The 26,477-nt window shown below is 45.0% G+C and overlaps 1 protein-coding gene and 1 non-coding gene across 2 annotated transcripts in view; one reads left to right on the forward strand and one right to left on the reverse strand.

Moving 5' to 3' along the window:
* Nucleotides 1-12,203: 12,203 nt before the first annotated feature.
* Nucleotides 12,204-12,310, reverse strand: LOC127224649 (U6 spliceosomal RNA). Its single transcript, XR_007834733.1, has one exon. It is a non-coding gene; the product is annotated as a U6 spliceosomal RNA (small nuclear RNA).
* Nucleotides 12,311-19,148: 6,838 nt separating this feature from the next.
* The window catches only part of Frmpd1 (FERM and PDZ domain containing 1), a 91,193-nt gene continuing 83,864 nt past the window's right edge, over nt 19,149-26,477 (forward strand). Inside the window, exon 1 of the mRNA XM_051187715.1 lies at nt 19,149-19,289. The gene's annotated coding sequence lies outside the window, so the exon portion shown is untranslated. The remainder of the gene's footprint in view (nt 19,290-26,477) is intronic.

Consider the following 26,477-nt stretch of genomic DNA (forward strand, 5'->3'; position numbering starts at 1 on the left):
TCCAGGTAGCCTGCCTGTGTGGGCTAGCAAGACTTTACAGGAGCAGGGAAGGGCTGTCCACATGTCACTGTGAAGTCCACCCTCAGACGCTCAAAAGTGGATCCCAGTTAACAACCTTTCTTGTATTTAACATCGTTTTTGTTTTTGCTGAAATCATCCAGAGAAGGGCTCCAACCTCAGCACTGTGGTACAGGAGGCCAAGGGCGCTGTCTGCGACAGCTGCATGAGCGCTGTCTTCAGAATCTGTGCCCCATTGCCTTCTTATAGTCTCAACCTTGTGTGTTCACCAACAGTTTTGGAATTGCTTCACTTAGTGAGGCCTTGGAGTTCCCGGGGGAGAGGAGCTATGGTGTGCTCTGGCACCTCACTTCAGTCAGCCAGCTTCCTTGGGGTCTCATGTAGCCCAGCCTGGCCCCAAACTTGTTTATGTATTTGAAGCTGGCCTTGAACTGATCATCCTGCCTCCACACCCCACGTACTGGAATTCCAGGTGTATGTGTATCACCACATCCAGCTGCCTCAAATGCTAGTTCCCGGTCTTCAGAATCCTGGATCTCCCATCTCAGAGGGGTCTTGAGTCCCAAGATCACTTCTAAGACTCTGAGATCATTTCATAGACTCCCCAAGTAGGCAAGAATAACTAGCAGTTTCATATATTAAGCAGTTGGATCCAACAATTTCATAGTTACTTACTTATTTAAGTCCTAATAACTGTTAGAGAAAACAGTACAATCCATTGAAAACATTATTGTTCATCTAATTTTTTAATTTAAAAACATATGCATATGTGTGTGATGGGCAGCATGTGCACGTGAGTGCAAATGTCTTTGGAGGGGGCTGGAGTAACAAACAGGTTGTTGGGATGGAGCCAGGGACCTCTGCAACCTGCTCTTATCTGCTGAAACATCTCTCCAGCCTGGTTTATCTCATTTTAAAATCACCCCTGTCATTTACTAATGGGATTGTGTGTCTGTCAAGCAACATGCCTTCCTAAACCCCAGAGTTTGATTGGCTCTTGCTTTTATTTCCTGTTCCATTCTGTCATGGCAATCAACGAGAACCCAGCTTTCACAGAGACACAATGGCACAGGAAAGACAGGCATGACCCAGTGTTGAAATGGTCAAGTCCCTAGAGTCAAGTGCACATAGGTCCAGTAGATTTTGAGTATTGACGTATTGCCTTTGAAAACTGAAAATTCCCCATAGTAACAGGGTGAATTAACTCCCCTGTTCTGGGAGCCACAACTGTGGTTTGGCCACAGTTCTGCAGTTCCACAGACGACAATGGCTGTATTCTGCTTCTGTGACAGCTACCTGAAAACACACATTGTATTTCTCATCACAGCCTTTGAAAGGCCAGCACTATGCCTAATTGGTCTCTGTCTCCTCCATAGCACCGCTTGGTGACAGTAGCTAGTATTTAGTGACCTTTACCAGAGGCAGAACATTCATGCAGACCACAAGAATCCAAACCCTATTCTCTTCCCAGGACACTTTTCCACCTTAGTGAACGAGCACAGAGCCTTGCTCATAAGCACCTAATCAAATAAATAAGCAAGTTAAATAAATGACCTTGCTTGTGCTTACTTTGGTCCACACCCCGGTTCCTGCCAACAAAGTAGAACAATGCATAAGCTCCAGTCAGGCCAAGTGGACGCCTCTATTCATCCATTGTGAGGTGTACGCAGCTCTTCCCTTGCTTCTATAATCGGATGAGCATGTCAACGTTCCCTCATCTATGAAGTGTGATAGCAGTACGGGGAGTATTGTAAAAGCTGAAGGAAAGGTTGCCTGCCCAAGGACTTTGAAGGACATTCAAGTAGTGTGTCTTAAAGGATTGTAGTTCAGTTGTGCACCAACAATTCCTGACACACCCAACTCTTCTCTTCCTGATTGGATTGACCGAGGAGGGGAAGACTAAACAGAACAGACTTGTGGGGAGGGGTGAGGCTATAAGTAGCTATTTCTGATTCTCAAGTGGCCATGCTTTAAGCTTAGGCTGAAATTCCCTGTGAGCTGCACTAATGGAGAAATTAGTATCAGTTGACACAGTAGCATATGCTCTGAAATGTTCTCCCATTAAGCTCCATGAGAAATGGCACGAATTCCTAGTCCATTATAGGAAATCTGCCTCTATGTTAGACTCTGGGAAAGCATGTCCTGATATCCCCTAGACTCTGGAAAGTCAACTGGTAACTCCAACATCTGGAGGATGCATGAAGTATTACTAATTTCTAAATTAAATATTGTATTATTTCTTTTCACTTCCATATAATATATTTTGACCACATTCATCCTCTCTCCCCAACTCCTCCAAGAGCCATCCCTATTAACCTGACTCACATCCTTTTTTGTTTGTAAAAGTCCAGTAAGGCCCAATTTGTGCTGCCCAAATACTCTTGGGTATGGGGCCATCCCCAGGAGTGTGGTCACCCCTACAGAAACTGACTCACCCTCTCACCAAAGCTACCAATTTCCAGAAGTTCCTGGTGATTGGACTTTATGCCATGCTGGGATTTTGTACAGCGTGAGCTTGGGCAGGTCTTGTGCATGCTGGCATAGCATGGGTGAGTATGTATGTCAACTACCCTACTGATGGCTGGAAAACACAGGTTCGTTGGAGTCATCCACTGCCTCTGGATTTTACCATCTTTCTGTCTGTCCTTCCGTGGTAATTCCCAAGCGCTGGGGGGAGCTTGTCCCAGTTAGGGCTGTGCACACTGCAGTCTCTTACTATCTGTAATGTAGACCTGTTGGAGGTCTCTGCATTAATTGCCATCCACTGAAAGAAAAGCTTCCCTGATGAGGGTTGAGATGCACTAAACTGTGGGTATATAACTTATTATAAATTAGTTTAATGCTATGTCCATTTAACAGAATAATAGTAGTAGGCTTGTTTCTAGCACCTATGACCTGTCTAGTTACAGGTTCTTAAGGCTCAAAGTCTGTGAAAGAAAATCATCTTTGTCTATCAACACAAGGCTCATTAAAAAACCTCTTACTCTTTGGAGAAAAAAAATACTGTTTTAGTAGAATTGGACATTTCAAAGCAAATGTTATTCTGACAACTTTGTAAACATTTGCTATTTGTTTTCAAGTGAATCAGCATGTGTAATATTCATTGGGCAATACTGACATTTTAAAAGTACGTTTTCACTGTCATTGACAAGTGTGTGCTCTTTCATAAACCAACAGTTCTCTTATGGGACCGTTAGGAGCAAGAAGGCTCCATCTCTTTTAATACTGGTGAGGATACATAAAATAGAAGGGAAGAAGAAGGAAGGGAAGACCCAAGCTTTAAGGACTGTGCAAGGCAGATAAGTGCCTTAAGGACCCAGGAGCTTGAAAAGGCAAAATATTAGATGTCATTTAGGAAAGCCCAAGGCATCCCAGATCTCACGAGGGTGCGAGCTTCACCCTCCTGAATCCTCACAGCACCCTCGAGGTCAGCATTATCTCTATGTTATGATGAATAAACTGAGCCCACATCCATCCAAGGACACACGCTGGAAAGGGCTTGAATTAAGATTCAAGCCACATCTGACCCAGCAGCCCAGATCCTTTCCTGAACATTCCTCTGATTCAAAGAACAGGCTGAAACACAGTGTGATGGCACACCGTGGCAAAACATGAACAAAGCCGTGTTTTTAAGAAAATCCAGGCCGCCCTCCTTTCTCCTGTCCTACACAGAAGATAAGAGAGACCCCTGAGAAAATGACACCCTGTGCCAGCCTCCCTGGGTTCAGGTCTCAGAACTTAGGGAGAAATATCAGTCCACACCCCCATTCAGGCTTGCCCAGTTTGTACCTGTCTTTCACACGAGGGGCAGGGCCCAGCTCTCTTTGATAGTAGGGACTCTCAGACTTGGGTAGGCTGGGCTAGTCCACCCAGAGAACAGGGTAGGGTCTTTTCTCTTTAAGGGTTCTCTCCCTCCCTCTCTCTCCCCCTCTCCCTCTCTCTCTCTCCCTTCTTTCCACCCTTCCTCCCTTCCTCTCTTCCTGACTTGCTTTTTTATAGACATGTTTTTATTTTCATTTATGGGTTCCGTGTGTGTCTGTGTGTGGCAATGTGCACCTGCATGCTAGTGACAGTGGAAGTCAGAAGGGGGTGTCAGAGCCCTTGGATCTAGATTTACAGGTGACTGTAAATCTCTGGCATGGGTGCTGGGGACAAACCTCTGGTCTTCTGAAAAAGTAGTATGTGCACTTTGGTTTGCTTGTTTGCTTGTTTTTGAGACAGGGCTTCTCTGTGTAACAGCCCTGGCTGTGGTGGAACTTGCTCTGTAGACCAGGCTGGCCTTGAACTCACAGAGATCCACCAAGGGTGTGTGCCACCACACCTGGTGAAGAGTGTACTCTTAACCACTGAGCAGTTTCCCCAACCCTTTCTTTGAGGTCTTACTTTCTGGGTCATTATAAGGCAGCTAATATGACGATGACAATACTGTGGGAATATACCCCAAGGCCATTCTAGCCTGTTGATCTATCAGGGTGTTGTGTGAGAACCACATTTTAATCCCAAGGATTTCCTGTAATCATCATCTACAGAAAGTCTATGGGCCACAGAGTCTCAGGCTTCTTCATCCTACTCTTTGCCTTCATTCCTGAAGACTACTTTTGCTGGGTATAAAAATCCAAGTTGATGTGACTTCCCTTCTACAGTGGCAAAATATTGTACCATCTTCTTCTGGCTACCATAATTCATCTGAGAATCCCACTGTCATTTGGCTAGCATCCCTATGTCAGACCTCAGAGTGTTGAAACTGTTTCTCTGTTCTCTGTTTCCATTTTCAGTGTAACTGTGATATTCTGAAATAGGTTCCTTTGGTTTTATCATTTTGGGTTTGATGTCCACTTCTTGATTGTAGGCTTTTTTTTTTTTTTTTTTTTTTTGCCAAATTTGTGGGAATTTCAGCCATTTGTTTTTAAAGATAGCCTTGCTATGTAGCTCAAGCTGGTCCTGAACACACTGTGTAGCCCTCAAACTTGTGATCTTTTGCCTCAGCCTCCTGAGTGCCGGGATTACAGCTATGCACCACCACACATAGCCTATCAACAGGTATTTCTTAGAATGTATTTCCAGCACTATTCTTCCTTCTACTCTTTTTGGGAATCTGATCTTGTGACTGTTGGCTTAATTCTGGTTCGTTCTACTATCTATCTATCTATCTATCTATCTATCTATCTATCTATCTATGATCTTGTGACTGTTAGCTTAATTCTGGTTCTATCTATCTATCTATCTATCTATCTATCTATCTATCGATCTATCTATCTATCTGAGGCGGGACCCTTGCTGAGGCGGGACCACAGCACCCTCGCGCCACTGTCACCTATACTCAGGGGGCCTAGTTTGGTCTTATGCCAGTTCCCTAGCTGTCAATGAAGACTCAGTGATCTCTCACTAGCTTGGGTCAGCTGATTCTGTGGGCTTCCCCATCATGGTTTGACTAATTTGTTCATATTATTGCTCCTCCCTCACTTCTATTGCACTCAGGGAGCTCCACCCATTGGTTAGTTGTGGATTTCTGCATTTGCTTCCATCTGTTTCTGGAAGAGGGTTCCAGTTTCTCTGTGGTTGCCAATTGTAGGTTGGTTATGCTTTGCTTATGTCTGGTGTCTAATTATGAGTCAGCATATATTTATTATATTTGCCATTTTGGGTCTGGGTTACTTCACTCAGGATGGTTTTTTTTTTTTTTTTTTTTTCTAGTTCTGTCCATTTGCCTGCAAATTTAAAGATGTCATTGTTTCTTACTGCTGAGTAGTACTCCATTGTGTAAATTACCACATTTTCCTTATCCATTCTTCTGTTGAGGGACATCTAGGTTGTTTCCAGGTTTCCAGGCTATTATGAATAATGCTACTATGAATACGGTTGAGCAAATGTCCTTGTGGTGTGAGTGTGCCTCCTTCGGGTACATGCCCAACAGTGGTATTGTAGGGTCTTGAGGTAGATTGATTCCTAATTTTCTGAGAAATGGCCATACTGATTTCCACAGAAGCTGTACAAGTTTACACTCCCACCAGCAATGGAGGAGTGTTCCCCTTTCTCCACATCCTCTCCAGCATAGGCTGTCAGTATTTTTCATTCTAGCCATTCTGATCTGTGTAAGATGGAATCTCAGAGTTGTTTTGATTTGCATTTCATTAATGACTAAGGATGTTGAGCATTTCCTTAAGTGTCTTTCTGACATTTGAGGTTGTTCTGTTGAGAATTCTCTTTTTAGATATGTACTGCATTTTAACTGGATTATTGGTAGTTTCTTGAGTTCTTTGTATATTTCAGAGATCAGCCCTCCACCAGATGTGGAGTTGGTGGTGGGGTGGTTTTTTTTTTTTTTTTTTTTTTTTTTTTTTTTTTTTTTTAAGTTTGGTCTTGGAAATAAGTTTTATCCTGAGATATGAATTGTACCTCTATTGTAGCAGGTGATAATTGACTGTTAGGGACAGAATATCACACATTGTCACCGGGTGGGAGGGGAAGTAGATGCCCCACCAGAGCACCCTGGTGCCATGGGAAAAGTGGAACTAATCATAGCAAGGCAAGTGAAGTTCCCGCTGACTAGTGCAGAGGAGAAGCAGGGGAGGGTTCTAGCCACATTTCCCACGGTGTTTGGCTGGAATGGGGATATTGTCACCAACCTTTCTGTCTTCTTTGGCTTCCTTTCCTAGCTCTTTGGCTACAGAGAGCAGGACCTGTCTCTCTGTCTCTGTGTATCTCTGTCTCACCCCACCACCTCCATATTTCCTGCTTGTTGGTTTCCTTAGTGCTTTGTCTGGGATTTGTAGGAAAGAATTCATCACCCTGAGTCCTGATGTTCTTTGCTCTTTTGCCTTTTCTCTACAGTGTTCAAGGTCTCTATGTGCTCTTTACATATTATGCTTAGGGGTTTTAGCTGACTCTAGAAGGAAAAGGGTGTCTCATTTTATCTGAGACTAGACGTCCTAGGGTTGGTTTTTCAATGAACATAACACAGCAAAACAATGAATTTTTATTTGGTAACTAAATTTCTTAAAATGTTCTCATTTTCCTCTTTGTGGCCATTCTGTGTCCTTGTTAGTTTTGCCCCATTTGAGACCTGTCCCTGTGGGTGTCTAGCTGCAGTGTATTGTCAGTATTCGTACTTACAGTTTGCTGTCTTTGCACCTTGCTTGCACCGTGGGTTGCTTCTCCTTTCCACCTTCCAGCTCTCTAAATTAGTCGTCGGTGGTGTTCACTCTGATTTTCACTTCTACATTTGAAGTGGTGAATTTTTTTTTTATTTTTTATTTTGGTGACTCAAGTTGAAGTCCCACTCGAGATCCTACTACTTTAGTTCCTGGGTATCTGAATTATTGCTGTGTGTCACCATAAGTTGCCTAAATATTTATATTTAAGAATCACTTGGGGCAGGGGGCTGGAAAGATAGCTCAGCAGTTAAAAACACTTGCTGGTTTTGCAGAGAACTCGAGTTCATTCCCTGTACCCTCACTCTGGTCATGTCTTTTCCATCTCTACTTGAGCCTCTTTAAAATTCTTAGTTTTTTGTTTGTTTTGTTTTGTTTTTAATTTGCCAGGCATAGTAGTGCATGCCTATAAGCCCAGCACTTGGGAGACAGAAGTAGGAAGAAAACAACACAAATTCCATATCAGCCTTGGCTAAAGAGCAAATTCCAGGTTAGCCTGGGTGGAATGGGACCCTTCCAAGAACGAAACCAAACCGAAGTGTTCTTTTTTCTTCTTATGAGATAGAACACCTATCTCCATGGGGTTCTAGTTATCGCCTCTCCTCTAGTTGCCTGCTTGACATTATCCCTTCAAGGACTTGACTCCCCTCAGTGATGTCTGCTCTGCCTTGCCTCCTCCCATCAGCACCTGTGCAGGCCAGCCTGATGTGGCCTCAGAATCAAGAGAGGAAGAAAGATATTACTTCTGCACTGGTTTAGTGGGGAACAAGGTGTTCTTTGGAGCCTCCAGGCTGAGATGAAGTAGGAGAGACTTCTAGAGTCTCCAGACAGTCCCTAAATGAATGGGGAGGGTGTAGCACTGTACTGTCTGTTCTACAAGGGCTCCTGGTCAAGAGACATCTTTTTCCTGCACCAGACAGAACCCTGCCACTCCTATAAACTTGGATCTGAATCCCATCATCAAGCTCTGCAACTTCATGCACACATTTGACCTCTCTGAAATTAACTCACTTTCTTCGTCTGTAAGACAGGGGAAAATGTCTTTGTCCTAAGTTACTCAAGGAGCTGGTAAGACTTTGATGAGAGGACAGCTCTGACTTGGTGTTGACAACTAAAAAACTCCTTGGAAGTACAGGAGTTATGAAAGAAGTGCTGGGAGATGGCAGCATTTGTCGCTGAGGTTGTAGGGAGAAGGCTGGTGAAATGAATTTGCCACCACCCAGTATATCCAGGGCAGAACTTCCTGGAGAAAAAGGACTTGAGTATTGGGGGGAAATCACATTAAAAACACAGAGAACAGCCACAACCTCTAGGGCATGCATTCCCAGGAGCTGATCTCCCAAACACCAAACTAGGAGAGTAAAGGGAATCTTACCAAGAGAAAAAAAGACAGCAGAGGGGATGCTGAATCCATTCCTCTGTCCCTCCAAACCAATCACCAGAGGAATGAGATCAAAGCACGCCTGGTAAAGGCCATAAAGACCTTGAATATGTTTTTAACTTGTGAGACTCATTCTTAACTCTATGCAGACGTCCTGATTTCTCCCTCTATTTCTAAGTCATGAAGTCCATTGCATTAGCAAAAGATTAGAATTCCAGTGTTATCAAGGAGCATCGAGGAAAGAAATATACATATACAGGTTTATGTAAGAGCCAAGGAAGCAATACAGAAAGGAGATGTGTGCTCCAGACAACAAAAAGGAAATGGAAGGAGGTCATCCTGAGTGTGTGACTGCAGTAAGTGATTAAGATGATAGAGAAGACTGAGCCATCCACTAAGAAGGACATAATGACCAGGCATGGTGGCACGCCCCTTTCGTTTCAGCAGTGGGGACACGGAGCTAGTTCCAGGACAGCCAGGACTACACAGAGAAAACCTGCCTTGAAAACAAAAAAACAAAACGAAACAAACCAAAAACCCACAAGAGATATTGGACTGATTATTTTCATATTGCTGTGACCAAAATGTCCAACAGGATCAATGTGAGGAAGGAAATGCTGGTTTTAACTCATGGTTTCATAAGGCTCTCTGCCCATGGTTGCCACAGTGCATGGTGGAGGACAGCTGTTCATGTCTCAGTGGACCAGAAAGCAGGGAGTATGTTGGAACCATGGGCTAGCCTACAGCATCCAAAGGCCATACCGAGAGAGAGACCTGCTTTCTAAAGCTTCCTGAGTTGCTCTCAAACGAAACGCTGGGTAATCAGCATTTAAAAGATGAGCATGTAGGGAGACATTTCCCATTTAAACCATAACAGACCCTCTAGACCAGCTCTGTTCTTAGGACTTTATGATTAGATGAATCATTCTTTAGAAGTGAGCAGGGATGTTTGCATCTTCATTCTCGAATCTGGGGAGTAACAACTGTTGTATTTAATGCCAACATTTTCCCCTGTTTGGCAATAATTCCTTATCCCCAGGCCATTGCACATTCTTCATGGCAGCTGCCTGGTTGGTTCCGACTGTGGAGCACAGCAGTACCTCTCATTGTGACTAGATAATGTTAACTCTAGATTCCTTAATCGCAAAGATCAGTCAACAAAGAGCTCCCAGTCTGATGACTGGAGAGTCATTAGACAACATTCCTGTTTTTTTGTTTTGTTTTGTTTTGTTTTTAAATAGAGGGGAAGCTGTAGCCCAGAGCAGTGGCTTGCCATGTGGCAGGGAAGGGAAAGCCAGAGTCAAGAACTCTGACATAGATGCCATGTAGGGGTGTTTCTTTGATTGTTGTGACATTAGGCTCCTTATGAGTGCAAGATAGAGGTGTGCTCCTGGATGCTGCCTAGGACAGGGCTTATTCCTAGTGGTCACCTGCAACACTTAACAGTTTGTGGGTCTTAGTTCACCCGAGTCTTTTTTTTTTTTTTTAACTCTTTTGGAGGGGCCTGCCACCCAGCTCCTAAATAAATCACATATAAACTTACTAGTACTTAAATGCCCAGCCTTAGCTCTTTTCTTAAATTACCTTTTGCCTCTGGGCTTTGGCCTTTCTCTATTTCTGTATCTCTTTTCTTCCTTCCTTTCTTTTTCCATGTCTGGCTACGTGGCCGGGTGGCTGGCCTCCTCTTTTCTCATTCCTTGGTCCCCTCTTGCCAGGTTTCTCCTCCTATTTATCCTCTCTGCCTGCCAGCCCCACCGATCCTTTCTCCTGCCTTGCTATTGGCTGTTCAGCTCTTTATTAGATCAATCAAGTGTTTTAGACAGGCAAAGTAACACAGCATCACAGAGTTAAACAGATGCAACATAAAAGAAAGCAACACATCTTTGCATCATTAAACAAATGTTTCACGGTATAAACAAATGTGACACCTTTGACTAATAATCTACAACAAGAGTCCCAATGCAACTGCCTTTATTATAGTTCTTCATTAAGAAGAATTGAAATATTAGCCAAACTATTCTATTTCTTATCCAGTTATCCAGGATCTAGTTATCCAAACTCATCCCACTTCAAGGGGCTTATAGGTCCATGACGGGCACTCACCAAGACTGAAGGATGTTTGGAAGCCCACTGAGGAATCATGCTATTTAGGTCTGAACCCTGCCTCTCCTTTCCTCTGAGTCCCCATCCTGAGGGGATTTATGTAGGTAAAAGAACACTGTGCCACCTCTCTTTCTTTCCTACTTCAAGCCACTGCGATTTCTTTTGCCCATCCTGCTTCTCAGCATTTTCATATAAAGTGATTAAAACTGTCAACATGCTTGCATTCTGGCAAATTAAACATTTGTAATGTCTAATTTTAAAATACTACTCCATATGAAATGGTGGGGTCAGATTTTTGTTTGTTTGTTTTTTAACCCTATGGGATTTGACCATTCTAAAGAATGCTCTATGTCCTAAACCACTATTCTATTTTGGGAGCAATAGACGTGCAGTCAGGAGGAGCTGGGCACTCTAAGGAGGAAATTGTATAGAAAAGCTCACTATTAAGTAGTATTTGAATGCAAAGAAGATTAATATCGATAAAGGGAAGGTATGGGCACTTAACAGATGACAAATGGCACCCTCACTGCCACCGAGAGAACAAACTTTGAGCTGAAATGGTACTTATGGGAAATAAATGAAAACCTCAGATGTTTTAGTCAGGAAGTCTCATTAGGATGCAACACAGAGTCTCATTATGGGTTATTATATGGTGTCACTAAAAAGGGGAGAGACATGTGAGAGGGAGAAGGCACAACCACATAACAATCTTGCTGTGTCTGGCTCTGATTTAATACAGCAACATCTGATGCTGTCCTGTCATCAAAAATGACTCTTCTGTGTGACAGAGAAGGGAGTGATTTATACCGAAATGACAGCTGTTAGGGCAAAACTCTTCTGATATATATATATATATATATATATATATATATATATATATATATAATATTGCTGAATTACTCACTCACTCAGAAGTATTTATGGCATACTAGGAAGACAAAACCAATAAGGCATTATATTTTTCAAGGGTGTCCCAAGAAGATAGACATGCTAGCAAACCACTGCAATGAGTGTGTGCATGTAGGGGGCTTCATCTGACAGATGTGCACCTTCAGCAGCTGTACAGACGGAGCCTAGGGAGGCTTGTGGAAGCAGAAATAGAGGATGAGTTTGTGTATCAGGTAGGCAGAGGTGGGGAGCTGAGGAAGCCTTCCAGTGGGAGGTGCCAAGTCTCTAGCTGCGAGACACCCTGAATCCCATGTGGATCTCAAGGCATCTGCTTTAATTGTAGGTAGGGTGCTTGTGCTTGGCTTCTCAGCTCCCTTCTCTGTGGAGTAAACGGAGCGAGCCACACTGTTACAGGCTGTTAAGAGCTGTGGCTGTTTGCTTCAGTAACAGTGCTGGCTCTCAGGCCATCCCCCTGCCCCAACGCTGAAAGTGGGTCACTGCCAGGTTGCAGGTGTTCCTGTTGCGCTGCCTTTCCTGAGGCAGAAACCCAGAGCTGAGATTCTACAGCTTTCCCCAGAATTGCACAGGGTTGGGATTTGTACCCAGATGCCTTGGCTCTGTCTATGTTTTGACCACAAAGCTCGTGTCTTTTTTTTTTTTTTTTTTTAATGGAACACTTCATTTAGTTTTGTGTCATCCTCGTGCAGGGCCCATGCTGGTCTTCTCTGTATTATTCCATTCTTTTAGTATATGTAAAGCCGAAGTGAGCACAAGCTTTTATGTCATGATGTAGCCTGGGAACCTAAGTACTTGGTGGGCAGGTGGGGAGTGTGTGGAGATGAGGCCTGCAGCTGTAGTAAGGCACTAAGTCTTAACTGCCAGGTGTGGTAGTGCACACCTTTAACCCCAGTACTTGGGAGGCAGAGGCAGGCAGATCTGTGCGAGTTCCAGGTCAACCTGTCCTGTGTATTGAGCTCCAGGCCAATCAGGGCTATGTAGAGAGACCATGTCTTTAAAAAAAAAAAAAAAAAAAGTCACTACGTCGATAAGGAACAGCAGAGGAATCTTCAGGAGAGGGGACATGTTAGATTGTGTTTAGAGACTGCATCAGAAGGATGAAGGAGAACCTGGTGGAACAGGAGGTGTTACCACAACCCTGGTAAGAAGCAGTGAGACCGAGCCGGATAGGCTCAGTGGTTATGAGTGTATGAGTGTGTACTGCTCTTGCGGATGACCTGAGTTCCCAGTAGCCATGTCAGGTGACCCACAACACACACACACACACACACACACACACACACCACTATAATGAGTCTTTCTTTGTACTACCAGCCCCCAAATAATGACATGCAATTATGAAAGCTCAGCCTTGGCTTAGCCTTGTCCCACTAGCTCTTATAACTCAAATGAACCCATTTCTATTAACCTAGATTTTGCTTTGTGACTTTTTTCCTTTCTTCCATTCTGTATGTCCAGTTCCCTCCATGTCTCCTTGATGCCTCACAGTACCTCGGTTTTCTCCTTCTACTTCCTTTCTTTGTGCTTGGAAGTCCTGCCTATCTCTCCTGCCCAGCTATTGCCCATTCAGCTTTTTATTACACCAAGCACAGCAATACATTTGTACACAGTGTACAAATATCCCCCAAAATTTCCTGCTTTTTGTTTAAATAAAAAGGAAAGTTTTTAATTCTAACATAGTAAAACTATATATAGTAAGAACAATTATCAGGTAAGACTTACATTTACAATATCCAATCTATCTGTATCTGGAAAATTCAGAGAAAATGTTCCATTATCTATCCTATCTTGGTGAGTCCCAAGTTATGTACCTAGTTTATTTACCTTTTATCTTAACTTGTATTACCAACCCAAAACTATCTTTTTAGACTTAAAATATTTTCTTAGATAAACTTTTATGTCTCAGTCCTATATATTTTACATCTGTTATGTAAGTTTCTTTTCTGAATTTGGCAGCAAGGAAAACTGTAATTATAACTAACTTATCTTTAGCTCCATCAGAGACCCAAGAAGGATATATTACCTGAGTAAACAGGGAGCAAAAACTTCCAAAACTATAGAAACAAGAGAGACAACTGGCTGCCTAGACAGTCACCCAAGGTTCCTTTGAAACACTGAGGTATCCTTCTTCGGCCTATAGACCTAGAATATCTGACAAATTTTTCTGTGAAGCAGATTTTTTTTTCTTGAGACAGGTTTCTCTGTGTAACAGTTCAGGCTGTCCTGGAACTTGTTTCATAGACCAAGCTTCCTCTGCCTTCATGAGTGCTGGGATAAAAGGTGTGCACCACCACAGTCCTGGCTGAAGCAGGAATTTTGAAGGACTGTCCTACCTTGTCTTGGCAAAATCTGGCAGTCACTTTCTTTTTTTGTCCTGCTGGTCCAGTTTGGACAGCATACTGTCAGTAGTTGAAGCAAGGGCAGTTTTTTGCCCAGTGGCTAATTTTGTCATGAGAAAAGCAAACTTCATATGGAGATTCTTCAATGCCCATCATACTGTTTTGAAGTAGATTGGTGCTGCCAGGAGTAGATGTGTCTCACTGTCATGAAAAGCCTTAGGTTATTAAACATCTTAACTGTCATATTCTGTAGCTCTCTGAAGTGTTGAAGTCATTTGTCTATCTAAAATATATGTTTGACTGTGAAAACATACCTAATATGACTACATTTGATTATTGTAGATGACTACTAACCTGCATTTCATAATTATGCATTTTTAAATGAGCAGCATAGGCACAATATCTTAAACAAGAGTAGAAACATATATACAGTATAACAAAATAACTTTAATTTGTATCAATATACAAAAACCCATACCAATATAAAATATTTGAGACTATTGGTTATTTAAAAGTAGATTCAACCATCTGCCCTTTTATCCCATCACTATGTGCTCCTTTTTCCCTTGAGAAAGAGATAATTGAACCCAATCCCCAATGCTTAGTTTCCTCCCTTACTATGACCAGTAGCAATTTGTAGCCAACCCCCTAAATGATTACAAATATCCATATCTCACCAAATGGCCAAAAATTACCCACCCCACCTCTTTGGAACATGGGCATCATGTTCCTGCTGCCTGGGGGCCAATGGCATCTTTAGGGAACCCTAAGAAAATTGGGATAATGGCCAAGTCCTGAGAAAACTAGCTATATTATTTGTTGTTCAGTCTCTGTGATAGGAAAGTGTAGAGCTTATCTGAAGCTTTGACTGGATAGTCTGTAAGTCTGGACCATCTCAGCTAGCAGCTTTGAAATTGTTTTGGATGCAGTATTTTGAGGAAACTACAACAGAGGCATTCTGAAAAGCTGGATCATGTAGGCTACTTGCCTTTATTGGTGCCTGGTCTTTTTTTTTTTTTTTTTTTTTTTTTTGTTCTTTCTTTCTGAAAACACACAAACACATATATGTTAAATGTAACGTATACATCTGTATTAACACTAGTATGGAATGTTGGTGTGTACAAGTCAGCTAAAGATAATTTAAAAAAAATGTTTGAGCAGGAAAAGGCATCTGTCAACTTCATAAATCTGTTTGGACTGTATAACCAAACCTCTGTCTTTGCCATATGAAAGCATGACATGTAATAGTAAGTCATGAGGATTTTGTAGTCAACAAGATTTATCATGTCTCATCCATTCTCAGAGCTATTCCCGGTCAAGGGATCTTCTTATACATCACCTGTTAACGATGCACAGATTAAGATACACGGGAGGAGGATAAAATATGGGTTACATATTGTATTCTGGGAGAAGTCACTTCCATGAGAAACCAATGACCTGCAAGTTCCCTCTCCAATGATCCACACCAACCAAGAGATTGAGCTGGAGTCCAGGACCCCAGACCAACCTACCCCATCAAGTCTACACCTGTGGCCATGTCCAAACCAGTGCAACAGGTGCAGGCAGGGTGGATATCTCACTACAACCTGTCTTGTAGTTTTTCTTGGTTTATTTCTTTATGTCTGTAGCAATGATTTCCAGAAGGTCTCCCCCAATCAAATCTGGTCTTTATTAATTTTTAAGAAATCCACAGCTTTTCATTTTCCTGTGGAAACAAAAGTACAACTTCTCCCCCAATGCAATACATTTCCCAGCTTACATTCTGAGGCAGAAGCATCCCTAAAGTATATAGGCTGGTTTAATTCAGGAGTCTCTTAGGAGTCTCTTTCATAATCCAATGTCTCTCAGCAGCAGTTTTTTTCCTTTTCTTTCTTTCTTCTCTGTTCTTTTTTCTTTTCTTTTTTCTTTTTTTGTTCATTATCATTTTAAAAAATCCAGTGCCAACAAAGCAGCATATAGGATCAAGATGCCTGTGTATTTGCCATCTTTATGTGACATTTTAAATTATTACTTCACTCTCTTTTTTTAAAGATTTCACTTTATTATCTTTAAACTATTTTATGACTATCTATACCCATTTTCTTTTCTTTAGCACCTAAGCACATTTTTCAGCACACTGTATCCATTTAGAGGTTTTCTCAGTTTAGACCTGACTCTGTGAGGCTGCAGCATTTTCTGACCTCAAGACCAATCTTAAACTGCTAAGGAGCCACTCTGTGGCTCTAGCTGCTGGCCACGCCCCCTCTCCCAGGTTCTCTGAGGGCCTGGCTTCATGTCAGTGGGTACTCGGGGTGGGGGTGGGCTTTCTGCCTGAGCTCTGGGAATTTGTTGAGTCTGAGCGGCAGGCACTTTTACCCAGTGTGCTAGCTGCTCCAATGCTCTGCTGCACAGCAAGGCCTCGTGAATGAGCCATGTTTCTGAGTGCTAAGAGCAGCTGGCTATGTGTGTGCATTGGGTACCCATTGTAATGAGTCTTTCTCTGTACTGCCATCCCCCAAAGAAGGACGAGGAAACTTCCTATTGATTACGAAAGCTCAGCCTTAGCTTAGGCTTGTCCCACTAGCTCTTATAACTTAAAATAATGCACTTATATTAATCTACATTTTGCCTTGTGGCTTTTTAACATTCATTCTTTATGTCCAATTCCCTCCATGTCTTGTTGGTGTCTCTCTGTACTTGATTATCTCCTCCTACTTCCTCTCTCTGTGTCCAGAAGTCCTGCCTATACTCCCTGCCTAGCTATTGACCATTCAATTTTTTTATTACACCAACCACAGCAATACATTTTCACACAGTATGCAAACTGTATGGTACACGCCTATAATCCCAGCACTTGGGAGGTAGAGGCAGGCAGATCTCAGTGTGTTTGAGGTCAGTCTGGTACAAAGTGAGTCCAGGACAGTCAGAGCTGTTACACAGAGAACCCTTGTCACAAACAAACAAACCAAAGCAAACCAAAACCACCTATCCCACAATACACAATCCTTAAACACACACACACACACACACAGGTTATAAACTGACGCAAAGGCAATAGGATGAAGAGTAGGAGTAGTGTGTGAGAGATGTCAAGGAGACAGGGTGGGCGGGGCCTAGTGATCACTAGGGATGAGGTACAGGAAGAGTAGACGTAGACGTCCCTTTGGCTTTGGTGCCTGTGAAGGATGACACCACCATAAGAAGAGACAGATAAGCATAGTTCAGGAGAAAGGTATGAGTTTGTTCTTGTTTCTGTTGAGCATGGGGCCCTGGGGCGGGGGGGGGGGGGGGGCTTGCCAGAGGTGTTCAGGCAGTCATTTATGTGTCTGGGGTTGGAGCACAAAAGAGTGCCTGGACTTGGGTCACCAGTCCATAGAAGCCAGATGCATTAAGACAATGTGTTCTCTTATGTAATTTAGATCCCAGTACATACAGACTTGAAAATGGAAGACTATCTGGGGAGATATAGAGAACTGACTAGAAGTGAGGACAGGAGGTATTTGACTGAAAATGCCATATGAAGCCTGTCACTTTCTACAGCAGATATGTTCTAATCAAATCAAGAAAAACAATTGTGCCACAAGCATGAAAAAGAAAAAAAGTCAAGCAGCAAATAGGAACTGTGGGATCTACCAGGTTGGCAGACTGGGGAGAAACAACGCAGGAGGCTGTTGGGGAACAGCAGCCAGGATGGCGGCCACACAGTGGGGACTCTGAAGCCAAAGGTAGCCCTGTTTGAAGGACACTTCCAACCTAGGCAGCTAGGAAATCTGTGACGAGTAGGATCAGACCTGATGAGAAAAGTTTGTTCTTGCTGCACAACAGGGTTGAGCTCTTGTTTCCTGTCTGACAGCAGCCCTGTTTGGTGTTTAATCTGACTATGGGCATAATTTAGTTATTGATCTTCATCTGAGGCATAGTCATTCAATTAGACTTTATTATAGATTGTAGGTTCGTAGGCTATTGTGAAATATATTTAATTTTCCTAAAGCTGACTTTATACCCACCACGGCTTCTGAACCTCCCATTTCTATCCACATCCCCCAGTAGTGCTTACCTTGGGTCATGACTTTGACATCTATCTAGAACAGAAACAGGGAAGAGAGGCATCCACCCATGAAAATGGTTCTTCCAAAAACGGAGCTACTAATGACAGAGTAGCTGGGTTTGGGACTGGAGGCGAGGAACCGGGTTGGTTTCCAAGGGTCAAGGGCTGACCTGTTGCTTCCCCAACCGGACCTTGAATTGAGTGAGGATCTCGTCTGTCTGTGCTTCATTTTATTCCCAGAATGCTCAAACTTGACAATCTGGTGGCACCCCTTCCATCGTCAAAACTCCTCCCACAAACCAGCACCACTAATAACAAAATACGATACCTATTAATCAGGAACAGCCTCCTCTAACTCTCCTCTAACGCAACTCCACTCCTGCCCTTGTTTCTGAAACCTGTGACGATCCTGGGGTCTTCACTCGGTCCCCTGCCTTTCCACACTCTATTGGCCAACTCCAGTTGGCAGTCCAGTTTGTTTTTCAGAGGGCATGCCCCCTAACAGGCCTTCAGCAGGCCGGATGGCGCTATGGGTGGATACCAGATCAGCACTTTATTAAGTTGGCTAGGCTGTACCGTCTAGGAAAGAAGGAGCATGTTTTTCTGGAGGTTGCTCCTCCAATGTCTAGCACAGCATAAGCCTGGAGGGGTAGCTCTTGCATCCTAGATACTTTGATGGGGAGAGAGAGGTTACAGGATTGTGACACAGGAACTGGGTGACTTGGGTACGGAGGATCAGAAGAGGCATGCGTGCAGAACCCACTCCCTTCCACTTCCCTCTGCAGGAGATACTAGGGACCAAGGATGGGGAGACATAAGGAACAATAAAGGTCCTCCGTGTTCCCCAGGGTCTCCTACCTCGAGGTAGGAAGGCTGGGAAGACAGAGGTTAGAAAGGGATCATTCTGGGTTCCAGCTCGAGCCGGGTGTCTGGGTGACCTTGGGGTGTCCCTTTCCCCTCCTGGCCTCAGTGTCCCCGTGGGCACGCTGCGTGTCCCCAGGCCGGTGAGCGGAGGGAAGCCAGAGGAGGCAGGGCCGGGTGGGAGCAGGACCGCCCACTGCGGCGGGCCAGGACCTCCGGAGCCCGCATGGGCGGCGCGCGGGGCTCCTCCCCCGGGGCGGGGGTCGCGGCGCCGGCAGCTGGCGGCCCCGCAGCTGCAGCCTCAGCACCTGCCGCCGCCAGACGGCGCGGGCGCAGCCGGGCCCGGCGTCTCCCCCCTTCGTCTGCAGCCGCGGCGCGGGAGGCGGAGCCCGAGCCGAGCCGCTGCCCGAGCCCGGCCCGCTACCGTGGCCGCCGCTGGGCGGGGCGCCCCTGCCACTGCTCCCGCCGGCTCCGCGTGCACGCGGGCGGCGCCTCCTCTGCAGGTAAGGGCGAGGCCCCCGCGCCGCCGGAAAGTTTTGGGGAGGACCCGAGTCCCCACATCCCAGGCCTGCGCTTTCGGGAGCTGCCCCTCGGCTTCTTCCGCGCCGCCCTCCACGCTGCGCTCGCCGGTGACCCGCGCTGCTCCTGGTGTCCTCACTCCCGGTGCCAGAGGCTTGACCGCCGGCTTGCTTGGGACCTGCAACGGTTAACTCTGTACATGGGATCCGTGTGCCTTAAGTTTACGAGATCTGCACAGTGTTGTTAGTGGGAGGAGCGGCCAGCCGGGAGGCAGACCTGGGTTCAGGTGCGGCCGCAGCCAACGCCAACTTTCTGAGTGACCTCAGATGAGCCCTCCTTGTCCGGTCTTGATGGCCACACCTGGACCAGAGTGGGCTGAGCTGTTCGCCAGGACGATCAGCTGAAGCGTCATGTCTGTATTGCTCTGTTTTGAGTGGAGGGGCACTCGGAGAGGGTTTCAGTTCCAGGACTCATGAGAGGAAGGTTGGAGACACCCAGAAGTCAGTATTGGGGCGAGAGAGCCATGCAGCATCCTTGGCTGAGCTTTAGGACGGGTATGGTGACTGCTGCTGGATATGGAGGCACTCCAAAGGGGCTAGGTGTCCCGGGGCCATCCAGGCTGTGTGACCTTGGGCAAGTCCACGGGTTTTGGTTGGTTTTGGCGCCTTCCTAACGTAGGGTGAAGTAGTGTTCTTGAGTTTTACATTGAGATCGATTAGCTAAAGCTCTACAGAAGGGGATTCTTTGAGCTCTACCGTGGAGGGTCAGTTTGGGTGGAGCCATTAATTCATCAAGAATCTATCCAGCACTTACAAATTGGTGTTTGGAAAATAAAGGAAGCATTTGGAGTTTGCTCCAGGAGTCTCAAAATAGATACGGCAAGGGTTGGTGAAAGAGCGCCTTGCCTCCTCCGGTGCATCGGCCCATCATAAAATATTAAACGGCATAATGATTTGTTTTCAAAGTGGCTTATAGATCAGGAAATGTTTCTGTTTGTGAGGCGGTTATTTTTTGCAAAAACCTCACAAAATTGAGGGAGGAAGGTAATGTACTGTTGTAGGGCCCTGAAGGTTGCTTGTGGAGGTTTATTTCCAGACTAAGGTGAGGTTGAGATGCTTTTCTATTCAGGACTTGGAGACTCACTCTAAACCAGGAGCCCCCTGGTGGGTGTGGTGTGATCCAGGGGCTGGAGAGGTCCACAGTTCAGAAAGGACAGGTCCTGACTTCCAGGACTGGTAAGTTCTGGTGCAGGAGCAAAGTTGAAAATGAGATAGCTGGCCATGTGTGCAGGAAGGCAAGCTTTGTCTTTTTGCTGGCTCTCTTGTGCTGCAATTAGTGTCTCCCCAGTGAGAGACATCTCACGGAAGCAATTTTACTTGATTTCCTCCCTAGACATCCTGGTTTTAGGTTTCATGCTTTATGAAGTCCGAAGGCTGGGGGATGCGTTTTGTGCCTGGGTGGGGTTGTGATACCTAAGTTTGCCTTTCCCGGGTGATACTCTTGAGTTTGAGACTAATTGGCCTAGAGCCTTTTTATTCCCCCAGAGGCATTCAAAAATGAGCTTGTCTTCATCTTTTTCATCCTCTAGTGCTTGGCTCTCAGGCACTTTCTCACCGCTCAGTGGGGAGAAATGAGGAAAATTACTGACAGGTTCCCTCACTGCACCAGCCGAGGTTCTTATGAGGAGTGCAGAATTATATCATGGACTTCTGGGCTCCATCAGCTGGGGCTTGTGAAAATGGACTATGAATTCCTGCCGGAGAGTTGGAGGAGCTGGTGTGCGGGGAGGTGGAGGGAAGGCGAGGATGGCAACAGGTAGGAAAGGGAGGTCATTTTTAGGTCAAGGAATGGGATGATCACAGGCTATCAAAGTTCAGGTCGTGGAAAAGCAGGGCTTCTGGAAGAAGCACAAAGCAGGCAGGGTCCCCTGAAAGCAGAAAACAGTGGGAAGTGTGTCAGTTTCCACAGGCTGTGCGATTCGTGGTCTCCAAGTCTCGATTTTTCTCATTTGTCAAAGGAGAATAAAGATAATTGCCAATGTACAAGACAGATCATATGTAAAAGCAACAAGCATGGTGTTTGTATGGAATAGGAGTTTGGTCAGATGGGTGCCTTTTTTAGCATGTTCACGGACAGCAGGTTCAGTATGTTGCTGTGCACTAGAGGAATGTGAAAATGGTGTCTTTGTTTGAGCTTGTGCATTGATGTAGAACCTTTCTCCCAGGGTAGAGCTTCTGTGACAGGGTGTTCCTTCTCAGGGAACCTCCTGATCCCAGAGACAGGCACTTGTTATCTGGAGGGGGCTCAGATCTGATATGGACACCAACAGCTTCCAGTGTCCTGTAAATACTGAAGGTGGTGAAGGCTACAGATGGGTTAATCAGAAGCCTCAATCCCTGCCCTCCCACAAGCTTATCGCTGTGTGCTCAAGGACCCAGGCAGGAGGATTTGACAGTCAGTTATAAATATGTCAGCTTTGTCCCTATATGATGGGAACTGGGCCCTGGCTCCCTTCTGCTTCTATGTAGGATGCCGAACATTTACAGTGATCGAAGAAGAACAAGATGAGAGAGAGGGCGAAGAACAGCACTCAATACTTTACTACCCTGGGTAGCACAACATAGCATCCACTACACCCCCTCCCTTGCTCACTCAGTAGTTATTCACAGAATGGCTACTGCGAACCAGGGGATTATTCTAGGATAACAGAAGGCAAGGTCTCTCTGTCTTGCTGAAGTTTATGTTCTGGTTAGAGAAACAATAAACAACTAAATACACAATTAAGGCAATTGCAGATTGTGCCCTGAAGGAGACGCTCAGGGCAGTATGAGAGAAAGTTACAGGCACAAAGCTTGAGGATATGGGGGGGGGGGGATATGGCTTGTCTAGGTCTCTAAATGCTATAGCAAAGGAGCCAGGAAGGGAATAAGCTGCTGCTTCCTGGGAGAGAATACAGATTTGGGCTACACGGCCTGGATTTATGTGTGTGTGCGCAATTGCATGCCACAGTGCAGGTATGGCAGTCAGAGGACAAGAAACTTGTGGAAGTTGGTTTCTCCTTTCACAACGTGTGGGAATTGAACTTGGATCTTTAGGCATGGAATCAGGAGCTATCTCACCAGCTCCAGGTTATTTGATTTTTTTGGGAGTTTATTTCTTTATTTGCATACTAGGGAGAGTGTTGTAGCTAGTATAAGGCTGTTGGGAGAATTAAATGGGTTGTTGCATGTAAGGTACTTAGAAGAGGGGGTACTGGAAAGGTGGCTCACCAGATAAGGCACATGCTGCCAAGCCTGATGACCCGAGTAAAGTTCCCAGGGCCCACATGGTGGAGAGAGAGAACCAGTTCCCAAGATTTGTGTCTGACTGGCATGTGTGTGCAGTTACACACAAGTAAAATAAGTCATTTATGTGTTATGCATATGATTTATTTTGTGTACAATATATGATGTATTTTATGTATATGAGTGTTCTGCTTTCTTGTATGTATATCTGTGTGCCATGTGTCTGTTTGGTGCCCTCAAAGGTCAGAAGAGGGCATTAGGAGTGTGAGCCATATGAGGTTGTGAGCTACCATGTGGATTCTGGGAATTGAACTCAGATCCTCTACAAGATTATCAAGTGCTCTTAACTGCTGAGCTATCTGTCTAACCCCTAACTTAAAAAAGTACCCAGAAGAGTGGCATGTGTGTGATAAACACCAAATAAAAGGGAATAAGGACCATCCCAGGCAGAGGGACCAACAGGCCCCAAAGCTGGCAGTCTCGGCCGTCTGGGTGTGGCCAGGGGTGAGACAGGCTGTCTGCACAGATGTCCCCACAGTTACTGGGCATGTTCTGGGCTAAGCTTCTGGACCTGCAGTGGAGAACCATTCCAGGAGTTGAGGAGAGGGGTCACCATGCCCAGCACTTGCTCAGAGCTGCTGCTACTGCTGTGCTTTGGGAATGGTTGACATTCTTTGGGGCCTCTTGTCCTCTCTCCATCAGTTGTCCTTCCTCACTCGTGGCCTTCTTCCTTTTCTATTAATGCCCTCCCTATCTTTCACCTTCCTCTTTCATCTCTATTTCCCTTCCCCTTTCTCACCACAAGCCCCTCAGAGTCGTGTCCTTTACTTGCTCTGATGAACGAAGAGAAAGCTTGAGTGTGGTTGAGTGCCTGCTGATACCAGCCCTCGTACCGAATCACCGACCCCACCTCCTGGCCATGGGATGGTCATTACCCCCTCTGCCTCCCAGGCTGGGGATCCCGCAGCAGGGGAGGATAGTCATCTATCACTTTGAGGATAATCATGGATGACTTCCTCTTTATTGTGGTCACTGGTCCTGATGTTTAACTCCCAAAGTCTCTCAAACGTCCCATCTTTCCAGTCTCTCTGTCTCTCTCTCTCTCTGGATACAGGTTTGGGTGGGGTAGATATCTCACTACACTTCCTAATGTCTTTTCTTATAGAAACTTCACTGGGTCCTGTGTTGGAAGTTCAGACTCTCAGGCTTGTAGACATGACATACATCTTCCTCCTTTGCCCCGTTGTCCACTCTTAGTCCCTCACCCCATGTCTCTAGGCCTTCCCACTCTTATCAGGTGTCTGCCTAGCATGTGCCTAGCCTTAGTGATCTTGGAGGTCCTACCTCCCCAGGGAGCCATCTTTCTAATTCCCTGTCTCGGAAGTTAATCAATCCCACTCACTGCCCTTGGTGGTACCAGCTCATGGAGAGCAGTTGCTTGGAAGATTGTGTGTGCAGTCATCTGTGCATGTAGATAGAACCCGCAAGAAGCCCCCAGAATGGCAGGTGCAGTGTCCCCACCTCTCCCCACCCCACCCTCCTGTCACAGTGCCTAGCTTTGGTGCTTGTTCCATCACATGCTTGCTGTTCAAGATTGACAAAAACCTGTGGTTTTCCTGAGATCAGAAGTGATGTGAGTGAAGCCAGAAGCACTCTGCAGAGGGACTGCATATGGTCCTCGGCTGAACTCACTTGTGCAGTTCTCCTGTCTGTAAATTGGGGCCTTATTGGGTGAAGAGTTGAAGTAGCCTTACAACTAAGGAATTTTGAATTTAGCTTTCAACGTGACCTATGCTAAATAAACAGATGTGCATATTTGAACCTTCAAGCTTTGAACAATAATATTATGAAAAGTATTCTTTTAAAAAAGTATTCATTATTGTAGGAGGGAGGGGAGTAACTCAACTTGTGCAGCTTTCCCAGCTAGCACATTTACCCACTGAGCCATCTTGCCAGCCCATAGAAAGCATTTTTTTACTGTACCAAAAGATCCGTTCCAGTAATCATTCAAGCATCATACATGCCCCATGATCAGTGTCATCTAAAGTAAAGTTTTGATATATGCACACTGTTGGGTTTTTAAAATAATTATTATTTCTATTTTATATGGATTGGTGTTTTGCCTGCATGTATGTCTGTGTGAGGGTGTTCAGTCTCCAGGAACTGGAGTTACAGACAATAGTGAGCTACCATGTGGGTGCTGGGAATTGAACCCAGGTCCTTTGGAAGAGCAGCCAGTGCTCTTAACCTCTGAGCCACCCCCCCCACCCCTCAGCTGTTGTATTTTTACTATAGTCTAATGCATACAGTGAATAGATGCTCTGAGGCAGAAACAGCAGCTGACGTTTGTTTGGGTGAGTATAGATCCCTTTTTGCAGCTCTGCAAACAGGACGGTTTGTTTTGCTTTGTTTCTAGATTAACTCTCTGCCTGAGGGATAGTGAGAAGCCTGGTGTGGCGCTTTGCCAATTGATGAGAAGCAGTAGCTATTACTTCACTGATGTGCCACAATGTTTTCAGGGACTCATCTGATATTTGTGGTGGTTAGAAATGGTCCAGGCTGCCCATCATTTAGTAAGCCAGCTGCTGAGTGATGTGTGCCTTAGTGTTGCTTCTTTTCGTTCTCTCTCTCTCTTTCTTTCACACACACACACACACACACACACACACACACACACACACGCTAGAAAAGAGGTGGCAGTGAATACGAAAGTGTATTCTCTTAACCTCTCTCGAGGGATGATCTAAGAACCCAGCAGACTCTGTAAAAGGGTAACATGGCAAATTTTCAAAACCCTGAATGGAAAGAGCTTCAGAGGAATTCATCCGGATGTAACAGCACTCCTTTCCCTGAGCTCTTGACTTAAGAGAAGACAGATGTGCAAGCAGATGAGAAATGCTATATTTCCTGTCCACAGTATCCAGAATATGGACTGGGTGTAGGCCACAGCCTCTTATCCTTACCTAACAACCCATCCCCCACCAAAACACCCACCCAACGGTTAGACATCTACATGTTCAGTTGATGAGTTACTTCCTTACGGTGTTCTTAGTTGCAGATGCAGAGTTCAGAAGCACGGTCCACAGCTGTACCACCCTGACTGTGCATGAACTCATCTTAGACTAAGGAGGGTCAGGCCTGGTTAGTACTTGGATGGGAGAATTCAGAAGGATGGAAAGGAACAGGCAATCAGAATGAAGAGGGATGCTTTTGATTGCCTCTTAAGGCGCTCCAGCCGTTACCTGGAGTCTGTGCTCCCCCTGGCTTTCCTGGGGAAAGAACGCCAAGGTCAGGCTGTGCAAGGCTCCCAGGCCCCTGCTCCAGGGCTGTTTCTTTATTGGCAGCTGGTCAGCTTGGAAAGTGATGTCTGTCTGGAGCTATGCCTTTCCGCCTCCTTCCTCTCTGGGGTCAGGGAACATTTTTTTTTTTTTTTTTTTTTTTTTTTTTTTTTTGTATATGGGGCAGGAAGAATTGATTGTTTCTTTCTGAGGCTCATTTCTGGGGAGTTTCTGTGCTTAGCTTTTCACAAAAGCCATGTAATAATAAAAGCGAGAGCATGCCTTGTCTTATGCCAAAAACCTACATTCACACACACTTCAAGGATATTTTAGCTGTCAGTCACAGACCCACAAGGACCGCCAGCTGGTCAAGCACACCCTTTGTCTGGCCCAGGATTTCCCCTAGCACACCTAGTGATCTGCTTGGATCTGAACTACCTCCAGGCACTGTGATTTCCCCCTTAGTTGACTCTGATTATTAGAAAGTTTTTTTTGTTTGTTTGTTTTGTTTTTTGTTATGCCTTGATTCTACTCTTTGAGTCCACCTCCAACCCCCACCCCCAAATCCATTTCTTCTGTCATACAATAGCCGTGTAGGCTATTTAGACAT

The sequence above is a fragment of the Phodopus roborovskii genome, unplaced genomic scaffold (assembly GCF_943737965.1).
Source record: "Phodopus roborovskii unplaced genomic scaffold, PHOROB, whole genome shotgun sequence".
NCBI lineage: Eukaryota > Metazoa > Chordata > Mammalia > Rodentia > Cricetidae > Phodopus > Phodopus roborovskii.